Below are 15972 nucleotides of genomic sequence, written 5' to 3'. Positions count from 1 at the left end.
GAGCTGCATATATAATCGAAATTCTAAACTAAGGATAATTAATATTTCAAGCATGGTTCGGTCAAAAGCAAATAAAAGAGTCTTAAAAGCTAAGACTGAAATCACAGAAATTAATTAGCTTTATTCGAGATGAGGTCAAATCCAATTTGGTCGAATTGACATATCGATTTTCGAGGCGGCTAAACTAAGATCACGAGATAATGATCAACGATAATAATAACAGTTCGGATCGCCACTAATTGCAAGGAAAACTGACGAAGTTTACGTTTCATCTGTCTGCCGAGAGTGTTTGTCTTTCGTCTCTTTGCAAGAGCCGGAAGACTGGAGAACTTCCGCCATGGTCGTTCTGGAAAGTTGGTAATTAGGAAAAACTATTTTACCCTGATCTCGCGCGAAATGAGGAAAAGTTGGATCGTGATTTCGACTGTTAAAGAATAGATTCTCCACCGTGGAGGATTTTATTAATTTTTAAGTAGAATGGAATACATAATTTATAAAAAAGGATATATTTTATCTTTCAAATTGAGAAAAGAGAATAATTGTGACGTGTATTACAGTTTGACAGAAGATTTTATTCCGTTGAGATATTAATTGAAATAGAAATTGCAATGAAAAATTCCTGCGAATTGAAAAATTGGAAACAAAACTCTCGGTTCTACTTAAATTGAGTTATTTATTTTTCGTTGAATTGCACAGAAATAAAGTTCGCAGATGCTCGTTTATAATTTAAACAAACGAATAACTTTATTTGTTTGGAAAAATTCATTTCAAGATCTGTTTAAATAATATCGTGCAATGTTTATTGATAGAAACATCTGTGTTTATTCTTGAAACCGTGAAATTTTTATTCGTGTATGATTCTACCTGTTGAGTAGTATTAAAATTTATAAATTCGAATCCGCAAAACAAAAAAATACACGAATATCAAAACATAGAATTATTCCGTAAACATTGTCGCGCAACGAGGAAACGCGCGTTAAAAAATAATCATCAACGTTAGTTACAACATTTGCAACAATTAACGGAACAAATATTTTTTCATAATAAACATAAATATTAACACATTTCTCGCGCCTCGTGAAATAAAAAATTCATTTCCACGTTAATTATTAAGTTTTAATACCGATTGTTTTTTACAGATCTTCGAAAATTTCTCCAAAAATAGAATAACAAAGAGATACACGAAAAATTGCATAATTATGCAAATAATTACGACATAATGAAAAACACGCCAAAAAATACGTGGAATACGCGAGGAGCGGCAACCCGTCCCAGCAAATCGATCGAAAGAAATTCTTCCATCGAGCAATTATTCATCTTTGAACGAGGAAGTAAATTACAGAGAGGGAGCGAAACGTACGTCGAGATCCAGCGAAATAAACCGTACGAATTTAATTACAGAGGCTGAGCCAAGATTACGAGAAGATGCTCGAAAAGTAAAAGGAACATGGCGAGCGTCTCGCAGCAGGAGGAAAAGGGATAATCGTTAAAAACCGAAATGAAATTTCGGGACGGGCGTAGACGTCGCCCTCATTTATCTTCCAAACAGTGACAAAGAAGGGCAAATGGGTTGTAGCAATCGAAGAGAGAGATGGAGAGGAAGATAGGGTTGAAACGAAGAAGCCAGTGGGCGGAACGAATCTCGACAGCAGATTCGAGATTTTCCGGAAGCTGAACACTGGAACGAGCCACCTGTGACAAATTATGGCCGAGGGACGACGAACCTTCCAATCGGCGCCATATTGCATCGTAAAGATTGTCTGTTCACGCGTGAAAATCTATCACGATTGTTTTTTTTACCTCGGAAGATTAACAAAGTAGGAAGAAGAAGAAGAAGATTTTGTCACGATCCAAATTATTCAATTTCTGAAGAATTAAATATCAATTATTGGACTGGGAGATTTTTATAAAGATACATACGTATTTTATACATCTTGGCATAAATGAGATAAATATAAAAATATTAAAGAAAATTGAAATGTATTTTAAATAATGTCTTTGTTAAAGAAATTATTTGTTAAATTGTTATAAACAATAAACGTATATATTAATTGAACATTTGAATACATTTTTAAACAATCCACGACTTGTTAACAAAAAACAAAAAAAAATGGATTCGATCTTCATCTTCTGGTTCATCTTCTGAATGGCTCCGTTTAATAAAAACGAAAAGATTGGCGAGGAGAGATTGATAAGGTTATCGAGGCGGTGGTTAATTACTCAAAGGAAAATGTTCGGGGAAATGAAGGAGGAGGCGTGTTTTTACGTTCGAAAAGTGCGCAGCACTCTTCTTTGGACGAGACTGGTTGACGAGCTTTCATCGCGACGAGGAAGTTGATTGGAAAGTTTTTTGTCGAGATGGATTTTCGTTGAACGGGAGGCGTAATGGCTCCAATCGAGGGATCGAATCGAGACCTAATCTCGGCGGATGCTTCGAAAGACTATATTGAGAAGCTTGTTTAAAATAGCTTTGTAAAAATTCTCGATTATGATGGAGAACTTCAAATCGATTCAAACTTTATCGAATAAACATCAATCGTTCACGAACTTTTCTGAATTAATAACACTTTAAATATCGCGAATAACATTTTCTCGACAATGCACCATTCGTTCTCGCAAATATCAAGATTTAAATTTTCCATCCAATGTTTTAGAAAAATCGCGGATTCAGACAGACTTCGCGAAACAAACATCGAGAAAGAAAAAAAGAAGAATCATCGTTCGAAACGGACCACCTCGAGCTATCCTCGAAAACATTTACGCGCTTCTTCTCTACCTGCTGCTGGCTCCTCGACCGGATCCGCCATCGTCATCGCCTTAAGCCTCGGAAAGAGGCTTACGCTGATTGACGTGGAAGTTAGCAGAACTGCCGGATCGACGGTTTATACGTATTAAGGGCAAAGGATTTTTCCTTTTTTGTCCAAAGCTGCCCCCTCCTTGTCTACCCTCGGCGCAAGACAGTGTGTATCGCAAGACGGCTCTAAGCTTGTGCTCTATTCGTGATTCAGAAAGCGATCCCTGTCTCTCGAACGAATCGGGACTAAATCCGATCGATCGTGATCTCGTGGGGAGGGGTGATTCTCGAGCGAGGAATTAGTGATGTTAGGGAGAGGGAGGAATTAGACGGTGGGTCATCCTGGACGATTGGATTCGAAGAAGTAAGAATTACACGGGTGGAGGGGGGACAACTCTGCTCGTCAAGCTGCTCGATCGGGTTTACGTTTGTTGGAATTTTAAATTGGAAGGGATTTGTGTCATCGATGTTATTATTCATCGAATTATTACGATTTTTGCCTGCCCGACGATTTGAATTTTCAGAGATGGATTTAATTTCGAAGAAAAGATAGATAAGATTGCCTCGCGCGTCAGATGAGTTAAAAGTTGAACGTTGAGTGCTTCAAAGAAGACAGGATTTAATATCAGTTTCGTTTCAGTTTCTTTTCTCTCTTTCTTTGTTATTCTGGTTCAACCGGTTTTAAATCATCGCCAAATTATATCCATCAATTATATCCACAACCACTGAAATTGAAGAAATAAGTATTTTCAAGACCAAAGTTTTCGGAAGAGCTAGTTTTCCAAGGCGGAGATATTTTAATTAATCTTGTTGAATATTGGAGGATAGATAATCGAGAACTATCGTGGTTAATTTTCTAGATATAAACGTTTCACCATGTGACCCGATAACTTTCGTGAGGATCTCATCACGGTGTTGCGAGATCAGAGATAACCAGCGTTTACGCCGGAGAGGATTTCAAGTTCGACTAGACTCTAGAGCTAGAGCAAAGCGAGTGGCTCTCGTGCGAACCCTTCATCTTCTCGTCCCCCTTTTAAACGTCTACTCCCATCGACCCGTCCCGGATTGTAACTGGAGTAACAATGAGACGTCATACCCTCTTGTTTTTATCCTTTGAACTTTGTATCATCGCGGAAAAAGATCTTTAAGGTACGACGAATCTGTATACGGTTATATTATTTCGATAAGATTTGCGTGGAAACAAGTTTTCGAAAGATATTCGAAATTATCTACATATACATATACGTAACATAATTTTTAAATTCAGAAATTGGATATGATTAAATGTTTTTTTTTTTTTTTTTAATTAAAAATGAAATAGAGAGGACGAGGAGGAGAGTATAGATAAAAAAAATTTATTTAATCGATAAATTTTATGATTGTGTAAGTGGATCGTATACTTTTATTGGAAATATTAATAGAAATTATATAAAGACTGGAAAAGTGAAAACAACCCCCGGAAGCATCGGTAGTTCAGTGGTAGAATGCTCGCTTGCCACGCGGGCGCCCCGGGTTCGATTCCCGGCCGATGCAAGGGGGGGAAGGAAGAGAGATAATGGGTTGTTTTTGTATTTTTTAAATCATTTTCTTATTGGAAATATTTCGATATTCAACCTTTCATATCTAACAATTAACGAGATGTAATTAAGAAAAAATATATAATACATAATTTCGTACATTTCATTAGAAATGTATCATTATTATTCTTATCGTTATTATTCGAAATATTATATCGTTCTCTTTAACTGGATATGTTAAGAAATTTTATAACCGCATTTCTCGTATTTCACCGTATTTTCCCAGTTAGAAAAATTTCTCGAAGAAATTTATACGCGAGATGTAACGCATGATTAAATGAAAATAGAGCGATAAAATATATTTCGACGTCGAAATGTGGGTGGAGCGGCCCATATTATAATAAAAAAAATCTCAGAGAGAAGAGATAGGGAGGGAAATGTTAAATTTACGAATGGGCAACGGTAAGGTAGCCACATCTGGCGAAAACCAGAGGAAAATCCCACGTTCGATGCGCTCCTACGGTAATATCGCGGAACATATGCTCGGTCGTGCAGGCATCAATGTTTTATACATTGTATCCGTAATTCCGTATAACTAAAAATTTCAGCAAAGACACTCAGGGCCGAAAAATTCTCGCAACGTTCGTAAAAACATTTACGTTTTCTCGGTCGAAACGAGAATTTTTTTTATTTTGATTTTTTAAATGTACATACTTTTGTAATATATTATATTATTTTCTATTCGACAAAAGACTAAACTATAGTTAACTGGTGTTCAATTATGTTTTCGTTTGAATAAAAATTCATAATAACAATTTTTAATAATTCCAAAAAGAAAATTCGTTCTAGATCCATTCAGCTAATGGATGAGTAAAATTAGTGATCCTCGACTTAATACGCTATGAAAAAATCTACTAAATAAATCCATCTATAATAGATAATAAAACTGATTCCTTAAAAACTACAATTTCACCTATGATACGCATAAAACTTAAATACACTTGAAACACGTTCCTTTTTCCAAAATAAAATGGGGAATAAAAATCCATGGCTGTCGCACACAACCACGTTCATTTGCACAAAGTATCATTGGCCAAATACGCGGAACAAACGTTTTCAAACCCGGTTCAACAAGGATCACCACCACGCGCCTATTCAAAAGCCTAAACTTTGGTATTTGCCGAACGGGGCAAAACACATCACGCACTTTCCAACCCCGTCAATGGAAACGCACGAACGAGGCCGGGTGCAAATATTTGCACGTTTGCACGCGGCGTGGACCGGCGTGGCTCGCGCTTTAGAGCGCGCGTGACGCGAGGAGGGAAGAGGCGGATCGGGCATAAGGCGGCGGCGGCGTTCCACCGTGACACGAGGTAATCGGGCATGGAACCGGTTGAACACACGCGACTGTAGGCTTTCCACTCCTCTCTCGTTTGTTTCTTCGCGCGTCCACCCTCTCGCCACGTGTCATTTGCCAAGAGGTTGCTTTCGCGGTTTATTGGTCGCGGAATGAAAACTGACTACTTTTTTCTTTTTTTACCCTTTCCTCGTTTCGTTTGACGTTGATGAACGATCACCGTAAAGGGAATATTTTTAAGAATTTTGATTGCTTTTCACGCGTCCGTTCTATCGTTCGTCTTATTTCTTTTTGATTTCATTAATCGATGGGATATTTGGTTAAACGGATGTATCAGTTGTAAATATAAATGTTTTTTCTTTTAATGGAATATTTTTTTTAAGGAAATATATTCGAGGCAAAGAAACGAAAGATTTATCCACTGAAATCATTATCAAGCTGAATCATTCGTCGATCGTTTTAATCAAATGTTCTCGAAAATTCATTGATAAGATAAATCAATAATCGGATCGAACGCTGCACGCGATTCGATCGATCGATAAAAGAGACAGGAAAAGCATTGCGCAAATTTCTACTGTTAAAAATGTTCCAAGGTGAATGGTAACACCCAGTGGTTCTTAATCTCTTTGTAGATAGGTACAAGTTTATGAAATTTCAACGACTAGGAATTTCTTTTAATTTTTTAAAAATTAAATTTTCAATCTTACGTGTCAAAAATGTTAAATCCACTTTTGATCCAGATATTTCAGCCTGTTTAAAAACGAATTTATAAAAAGTACATTCATTACCATCGTACGAATTTCCCTTACGATCAAAACTCCGTTTAAGAACCACTGTGATCCGTGGTAGCGGCTGGAAAAGAACTTTCATTCCTGCACACCACTTCGATTTCTAGATAGTCGATTCTCCGTCAACAATAGATTGTTAATCACATGTAAAAAAAAAAAAAAAAGAAAAAATCCTTTCTTACGTTCTCGATGATCACGCGGTAATGATAACGCGATTGATAAGATCCAAGAACAGTCTTCCATCGATCTTATTACCGACCTCCAGCCGATCGATGACCTACATAATTCGTGTTCTCTTAAAATGAACACTTGAGCCACTCGAGCGGCCGCTTATCCGGAATATAATAAATACTTGTGCGAGGTGTTTAAAGAACGGAACGGTTCGTATTGAGAGTAGCCTTGAAATGGGCTAATTAAACGAATTATTGATGAATAATTTCCCCTTTGAGGAATCGGAGCGTTGGATCGATTAATTATTTGAGATTGAGATGCAATGTGGGAAATATTTGTTGGACGTTCCTGTCGTAGAAGAATATTATATGAATATTTCAAAATTTATCGATTCCACTTGAATTCTAAGATTTTCTCTTTGAAGAAACTTCTCTCGTGTAAGAATTATTAAGTAAACAATAAAAGATAAGATATTACGAAGAAAAAGAAACACAGTTCGAATAATATTCATTCGGAGGAAACGAAGCGAGAAAATCTGGTTTCTCTTCCCCTGGTTATCTTAAGTACGATCGATACAGCCTCGTTTCGATCATTAATTAAACGGTATAATAATAATTATATCTGCCAATATATTAAATTGGAGCGTACGTAATAAACTTTTCGAAACATTTTATCTAAGAAATACTTCAAAAAATCAGTGCGTATTAATTTGTTCAAATTTTTCTTAACCGGTTGACGCAATAAATGCACGATTAAATAGATTTTCGCTTCGACGTATGCATACGTATATTCGAGAAATGCGAGGCAGAGATGAATTTCAGCCGAGGTCTCAGCAAAGAATCGTCCACGGAGAGAAACTCGCTTCGGTTTCAGCTGGCACTAATCGCGGGATTATATTTTACACCGGTGTCAGCCCGCGTCGAATGCAAATTTGCATCTTTATCGCGGCGACGTCTGCGCTGATGACAATGTTCGCTGACGAGCAACGGAGCAGAGAATTTTTCCTTCCCCGCGAATCGTTGTAACACCGTTAGACTGTCTGAAATGAAACTACATTTGGAAAGCAACGATGGCGGACGTGTGTCAGTAGAGAAGAGAAATTTTACAAATTCTCCTTGCGCGGAGCAATTTATTTATTAAAAACTCCTTCTTTCTTAATTATCACCTATGATCTCGTGTTGTTACAACACGATGCGACATGCGATATTAATTCATGTTAACACCTCTGTTCACAGTTCAACTGTATCCCATACAATTTCCAATCCAAAGTTTCCAAAACAAACGTGACGTAAAATCGATGGAAAATTAACGAAATTTCGCACGAGTTCGAGATCATCTTCGTCGCGAACTTGGATTATCCATTCCTGTTTATACCCGAACGAATCGCATAAAAAAAAAAAAAAAAGAAATGTATGCCAAAGGTTTTCGATTTCTCCACGCGCTAAGGGAAATCTTATTACGTAATTAATTTCGATGATAATTAAATTTGCATGTAATTACAAAATCCAATTAGCCAGGGGCTACGTCCTGGCCGGTATGTATCGGCGTTTGCAAAAGGCGAGGGGAACAACGAGTGACCCGTGCGCACGCAGATCAAAGGAAACCGAAATGTGTTAGTTTATGAGACCGGTGACCGGGATCCACCCACAAGAGAGACGCAACAGAGCGCGTTGCTTTGCATACAGGGGGTTGGTATACATATACATATATATATATATATATGTATATACGAGGCCTCGTACATACGCATTTGCATCTTTATCATCGTATCATTTGCAAACAGCGCATTTCTCGTTGATGTCGATGCCTCGTGACTCGTTGACAGAGAAACACGCGCGTGACGCGTCGTTTCCATCTATATTTCTGTATTTCTATTATATTTTTTTTTTTTTTGGTCTCGTCGTTATTTTCGAGGAGGGGGATGGACGGACGGGATGTGTTTTTATAATTCGAAAGACGTTGCTCCGCTTCTATTGGCCAATTTTTGAAGGACAGAGACAGGCAACGGTGCTTGGCCTGGTATTTTCATGCACAAGAAACGTACTTTACGTTGTTCGAAGCACCACTCGAGACAAGCCATGATCCCGAGTGCACGCCCTTCTTGGGCCTCTCCACGGCCGCTTTAAAGCCCCCTGAAAATCTTTAGTCACGGTGGAAATGTTGGAAGAAAGGGTGGAGGTGCTCGTGATATGGGAAAAACTTGAGGATGTAAGTATTCTTAGGAGGAAACACATTGTTCTTTGGTATCTTTGAATCGAAATTCGCGTTTCTCTCGGAAAAAGAATTTTCAAATTTAAAAAGAATCTCGAATCTTCGTATTAAAAAATTAAAAAAGAATACGCGTTCTTTTACCTTTCTTTTCTCACGAACGATCAAAAATTCTCTTCAACCTCAAATCTATTTATATCCTAACATATTTCAGAAGCAATCGTCGTTTCCCAATAACGAATTCCTCGTAAAGGGAATTTGTCGCTAATTGCAACCAAAAAAGAAGAAAAAAAAAGAGAGAAGAGAAAAGAAGAAAAGACGAACGAAAGGAAAGGAAGGGTGAAATTCGAAGAAATTCGAGCGGATGTGTGCTATAATTTCCCAGGGACGAAACCTGGGAAGGGGAGAGGAGAGCAAAAACGAGGATTCGAGTGGGAGAGGATCGAAAGGCGGCGGTTCGAGCGATCGCGGCCCACATTCAAGGAAGGAGACGGTTGGAAAAAAGGAGGAAGGCGTCTTTTATCTCGGTCGATTCGTTTTATCGGCGCCGTTCGAGCCGAGCCGGATGATGAGTTTTCCTTTATTTGTTTTCATCTGGTAAGCGAGAGAGACACGCTTGGCCGGAAATGCTCCTCCTGGGACTTGTGCCGGCAAGACCGTTTCTGAAACACGAGGCTAAGCTGAACTCGTTTCGACCGATCACCGGCTATTGAGAAATTTCGTTCCACGCTATGCTTTTACGTGCTTTTGTTCGCGCGCGAAACGTTCGTGATGGAAATGACGATGGGGACGTTGTTGAAGAGGAATTTCACGTATCAGGTTGGGGCAAATCTCGAGGAAAGATTATAGAGAACGTTTCGTTTATTTTTGAAAAATTGTGAAATTTTTATCTGTTGTGCATTTGTAAACTGGAATCGTTTGACTGGAAATTCGTCGTCGTAGAATTATATTGAATTGTAGAATATAAGATAGTAGAAATTATTAAGTACAGGAAGAAAAGAGAATAGGAAGGAAATGTATAGATAAAATGACGATATGATATTAGGATAATAATTTAATTTAAATGTAAAATAGAAACTAGTAGATAAGATTAAACGAAGCGGAAAATATTAAAGTTACGAGTTATCTGTGACACGATTTATGAATCGAGAAAACAAGCTTGAATAATCCATAACGATTGTATGTTTAATATTTAAATGATTTACGAGTAGAAGATGGATATTAATTAATTTAAAATTGAAATAAATACACGAATGATTTTTTTCGAAAACAGTCATCGATTAGAAATTAGCAAATCGATGAAGAAAAAGATGATAAAGAACAAAAGAAAAAATCGTCTTTCGTCTATCTAAAACGTTTCCAACGAGCGATCACGGAAGTCTTCTTCTTAAGAAATGAAAATTACTCGCGCCAATGAGAGCAGTGTAATTATCCTGTTAATTAAGAGTAGCTTAAAAAAGAAAACTTAATTAGCTCAAGAGAATTTCTCGTGAAAGTGGAAACTCTTTTCATCGATTGATCCAACAAACCCGTTCTTATTTCTACGTACGAGAACCAATTTGGAATTCAATGGATACGACAACAAGAAAATACGAATCTCCGTTATTAAATATAAAACGCGAAATAATAAAATCTTAATCTTATATAAATCGTGATCGCAATGTACCTCGCGTATGCATAAGATATTATAAAATTTCATTGGAAAAGTATAAGAATAAAAGTTCATACGTCGAATTTTTGGACGTAAATTGAAAAATACCAAAAATTGTATTGCGTTCCAATTTTTCTTTCCTTTTTTCAAAAGGAAAAAACCAGTAATATCGATCGAGCTTCTTCTTCGTTTCACAAATGAATAAATAAAATATCTTCTTGATCCGCAAAGAAATTTATCCAACGATGAAACACGATGGATAATAGCAAGTTTCTCCTCACGAATTGCATGCAGATTATGCAACGATATTCCAACCAGTATCATTATTCGTCTACGCATCAAATGGAGGCGAGTTATAAACTTGGAACTTTAAATCCGATTACGTAACAACGTTCCAACAGGCAAGAACAAACTGCTCCAATTATCGCGTGATCTCGGTATACACCGAGATCACAAACCCCGAGTCCCCCAAGGCTTATTCTTTTTCCCAGTGTTTCGATCGCGCATCACGATTCGTTTCAAATATTTGTCGCATTGTTTTAAACGCGGAATATATAATTTCGTGAAAGTGTTATTTGAAAGTTTATGAAATATGTTAAAACGCGTTGGACGTAATGTTTGAACGTAAACACCGGCGCGTTTAAAATCCATTTACCGTTACCATGCGTCACACGCGTTATAACGACTCGCATCACGCTTGTCACGTACAACTACGGTGTAAATTACAGTGAAATATATTCGTGGCGAAATTAGTTCACAAAAGGCGAAAGCTTTGTAAAACGTCACGGATATGGAACGTTGCAATTAATAATCATAGTTCATTATCGCAACAATTTCTGGATTCAAAGAAATAAAAAAAAAAATATTAATCCGTCATACCATTTTTTTGCTTTAAAATGGAAAGAAACCGAATAATTTTAATGTAAAAATTAGAAATTTTAAAATTCAAATATACGCTTCACGTATACGCTTTTAAATTTTTCTACGAATATTTCTGATGCATTTCGTGAAAACTTTAACGACCTAACATCATGCGATCCATAATGTAAAATTCGTAGAAATCTGGAGCGACAAAATGTCGAAGCTTAACATTCGATCCTCGATCAAGGGATGACATTCGACCTTTTCCCAAGCAAATGTGGATCAGCGTCGCGTGAGTAAAGGGAAAGAGAATAAAAAAAAGAAGAAAGAAAAGTGGAGTGGCCGTGACATTGCAACGTGAAAGCATCGAACACGGTGAAATATCTCGCGTGCAACGTAATTTGTTTTCGTTCTTTTCATTCGTGGCCAAGTCTATCAGCGATGCGTAAAATTAGACTCTCAACTCGCTGGAGACCCTCGGCTGTTACCGATTCTAAGATTTCCCACGTGACACACGCGATATGCTTACAACTTATCGCGAAATTTCTTTATTCGAGGCAGGAACGTCTGGATCGAAAATTTCTACGTATATCCGCAGGAGGTTGAGGAATCGAAGGAAATGAAAATAATTTTGATAGTTCGATAGTTAACTTTTTATTTTTAAAGAATTCAATTTTATTAAATCTTCGATTTCTTTCAGCATTTCGATAATTTTTTGATTCTTCGAACGAGTGAAATTCTTTTAAAAAGTTTCTTTTAATTTTTCTTGATTTTCTTCCTTCCTTTTTTTTTTTTTTTTTTTTTTAATGTTTTTAAATCGATCCTCGACTTGGTTCCAAATTTTCCTATCTTTCACACTCCCCTTTAATGTTTTTTAATATTTTTTTCGACTTCTAAGTCTTCTTTAATCCCCAGCATTTTTTTTTTAAGTCTTCTACAAACTTCTTTAATGTTTCCCAACATCTTTTAATCTTCTTATCTTTCTATAATATGTTTTACCACTTTCCAAAACCTCATTTTTAATCCGGTAAATTTAATTTTCTTCATTCGTCTTAAATGTTACTCAATCTTCCACTACCCTTTTCCAAACTTGTTTAATCCCTGTCCATTCCACTTTTTTCCATCTTACATCTCATATTTTCAAGAAATCAAAATTTATAACACAGAACGAGAAGAGATTACTTTAAAGAGATTATTTAATGACACCAGCGTAGAGTATTCTAATTTATTTTCAAGATTTCTAGAAATTAAATGGGATAAAAAAATTTTCACGAAATAAAAATTTCCATTCAATTATTCTCTAAGAATATCTATTATCGAGATGTTCCTCGAATGATGAATAATTTTCACGAATTTAAAATCAGTATTTCGCGAAATGAACGTGATCAACTGGAGGCCAGTGTGCATCCCTTTAATTAAGGCTCTCGCGTATCAGCTCGTCCATTTGCGTGCAATTTTCTTGCAGATAAGATAAGGGAATGAATTTCGGTGGCCTGAAGAACTTTCTAGGCCGGCGCATCGTTGCTTCTTGCAATTACAAGCGTAAACGCTTTTAATGATCGAATCTCGAGTCACGTTAAAACGTTTCGAATTAGAGCTGCTCGACTATCCTAGGTGAACGTGTTGTACAATCGAATTTTCGTCATTCGAACCTCTTTTCACTGGAAAATCTTTCCAAAGATTTTCCATAATTCTTCCAATCGATTTTCATGATTCCAAGTTCGATTTTTTTTAAAAGACATTGTATACGAAAACAATGGTGGTTTGTGGAGCGAGAGTGTATTTATCATTCTATTTTAGTATTCTCAGTTGTTTAAACAAAACCATTTAATCGAAACACGTTGCTCGTTACATGTACATTGGCATAATTACTTTTCACTCAAATTATAAATTATATTAATAATATAACGTGTTTGAATATCTTTGCTTGAATGTTTCCACGAACAATAAACCGTTGTTTTATCCGTTGTTATACCATTTTGATCGAATTATTGAAACGTTTATTAAACAATTATAATAACAATCGTATTACTGGAGATATATAAAATTGAATAACAAAAAAAAATAATAAAAAATCAAATTGTTTCTTAGAACACGTATTTCCTTTATATATTCTTATCGAATTCATCGTGTGAAACAAATTTTACGCGAGAACGTAGAGACATATTTATAAAAATACGTTCCTTTCATCCTATTTGTTGCCACATTTTTCTATTATTCCTTTTTATTTATACTCGCATTCATCTCGTTGCATAAAGCAAATCCTACACAATGGTATATTTAAATTTGTGTACAAATTTTCTTTCTTTCATTCTACACGTGTAATATTTCGTATTTATTTATTTATTTATAGTCACATATAGCTTTATATCTCGTTGTCAATTTTCGAAGTATACGTATTTTCAAACGTGTTATCGAGCATTCAGTATCTTCCGTTGATTAGTATATTCCGACAATTTCCTCGCGCATAAGACATAACCGTCCCGAATCGGTAAACGCGAGTCCAGGATTTCCTTACGACAGGTTCGCCTTAAGGAACGATACTATGCGATTCCTCGAGGTACGCAACCACCGATTACTTTGAAATCGTGTATCGTGCGCGTAATTATTATCTCTTCACCTCGCCTTTCTCTGTTAGATACATACGTTAACGCGACGAAAGATAATAATTGGAATCATTTGGGATTTTTATTTCTTTTAAATACGATTTAAATAAATACTTTTTAATCGCGATATTCCTTGTGAAAAATTAATTATTTTATGTCTCCAGTTATGAAATTTAACAGAACTCTGATAATTTTCTCTTTCTCGTTGAAATTTGGAAAAACGATTTCCAGAGAAACAAATTTGGGAAGCTTTTATGTTATTTCGAATAAAATTCTGAATAAGCGTAGGAAAAAGCAGATGCACATTCTTTTATTCTCACCATTCAGATTCTTCTACTTATCTAATTTTACGAGAAATGATTAATCAACCTCGATTCTTTGGAAAAATGATTTCCAGAGAAACAAATTTGTTAAGTTTTTATATTATTCCACGTCTGTATATTTCGTATTCGAATATTTCGACGTAAAGTATATTATTATTATACTTGCACTTGACAAATCTAATAAAATTCTGAATAAACAGATGCACATATTCTTCTATTCTCAAATTCTTCTACTTATCTAATTTTACGAGAAACGATTAATCAACCCGATTGCTCGATTCGATCCTTGGAAAAAATATATATGTATATTCCACACTTACGAACGCGTACAACGACAATTCGGAACAGCCTCGACTTCGACGTTATATAGAAGTTCGCGACATTCCACAAACATTCCCCGGACGAGGGAGCACGGATTCAAGCATCCCGGCTCGTTGGTATCCGACAAATGTAACGCCCGGCTAAAAACATAGTTTCTAGCGTTTCTTCTTCATCCCCCTCTCTTGGCAAGGATTTTCGATCCCTTTTCACGTGTACAATCGCGGCCAGATTCCAACGGGGCCAGTTTCGCGAACTCGTGGACCATCCGCGAGATCCGACGTGTTACACGAGGCCGTGCATGAAGGCATGTCGGCCGAATACCACGTGTCATTGTATCCGCGAGAAATCCACGGTGGATACGGATTGGAGCAATTGCTATTGCAAAGTATTTCAATTTTCTTAATTGGGTGACTGTGGGCATTTTAATTTATCGAGCGGGCCGATTGAGTAAGGAGTAAGGCGGAGTAAGGTTTCGTGATTATCGAGGGGGGTGCTAATGGTTGTTCGAGGAATTAATCCTCGAGCGGAATTGCGAGGCGAATTTTCGTACGAATTGCGGGCCGTGTCGTGAATGGCGTTGTATTGTTCCGTAAGAATTATTAACCGCGCGATGAATTATGGAGGGTGTATTAGTATTGGAACGGTACGTGTAGGAATAATTATTCTATTGTAATTCTATCTTCTTTCTCTCTCTCTCTCTCTATCTCTAAATTAGTAAGTGAAGTTTCGAAAATTCATTCTTACTACAAGTGAGGTATTTCGTTGTCGATTCATTTTTAAATTCTCTCGTTTTATTTGGGATAGGAAGAAAATATAATCGTATGATATTTTCTTTGAATATTGAAAACAAATTAATATTTCCTTAATTACGTACCATAAAATAAATACGTTCATCGCCCACTTGACGTATTCTCACAGTCTTTCCTTTTCCTTTTTTTTTTTTTTTTTTTTTTTTTTTACAAATCTCTACACCTCCAAATTTTTCATAAAATCTCACGAACATCCGCGGTCCAATAATCACACCTCGACCACCGCGCGCAAACAACCGCTAAAAAAGAAAAAAACCTCTGCTCCTCCGCGGCAACCGCCTTACTGCTACAACCGCCAAACCACACTCCATTACCTCCCCATCCCACCCACCGTGTGTAACCATCCGAAGGAATCCTCTGCTCCGCCAACGCGTCCCCCGAAAACATGGTCGAAAAGGCGATCCAACAAGCCCGTCGACACGCAGGCCGCAAAGGGGACACAAACATTCGAGGCGAACGATCATCGAAATTGGAATAGCCGGGGGCCCGAGAATCGTCATCGTCGGTCGTCGTCCTCCTCCAGGGGGGGTTCGGTATACCGGCATAAGAAGCGCAACAATGTAGAG

The 15972-nt window shown here is 36.9% G+C and overlaps 1 protein-coding gene and 1 non-coding gene across 2 annotated transcripts in view; one reads left to right on the top strand and one right to left on the bottom strand.

Annotated features, from left to right (window-relative positions):
* Nucleotides 1–15972, bottom strand: part of LOC100866041 (mannosyl-oligosaccharide alpha-1,2-mannosidase IA-like) — a 77088-nt gene that overhangs the window by 23606 nt on the left and 37510 nt on the right. The window lies entirely within an intron of this gene.
* Nucleotides 4257–4327, top strand: TRNAG-GCC (transfer RNA glycine (anticodon GCC)). Its single transcript has one exon. It is a non-coding gene; the product is annotated as a tRNA-Gly (tRNA).

The sequence above is a fragment of the Apis florea genome, unplaced genomic scaffold (genome assembly GCF_048593485.1).
Source record: "Apis florea isolate Af1SG1 unplaced genomic scaffold, ASM4859348v1 contig_2293_pilon, whole genome shotgun sequence".
Classification (NCBI taxonomy): domain Eukaryota; kingdom Metazoa; phylum Arthropoda; class Insecta; order Hymenoptera; family Apidae; genus Apis; species Apis florea.
This window is presented reverse-complemented; position numbering and strand designations above follow the sequence as displayed.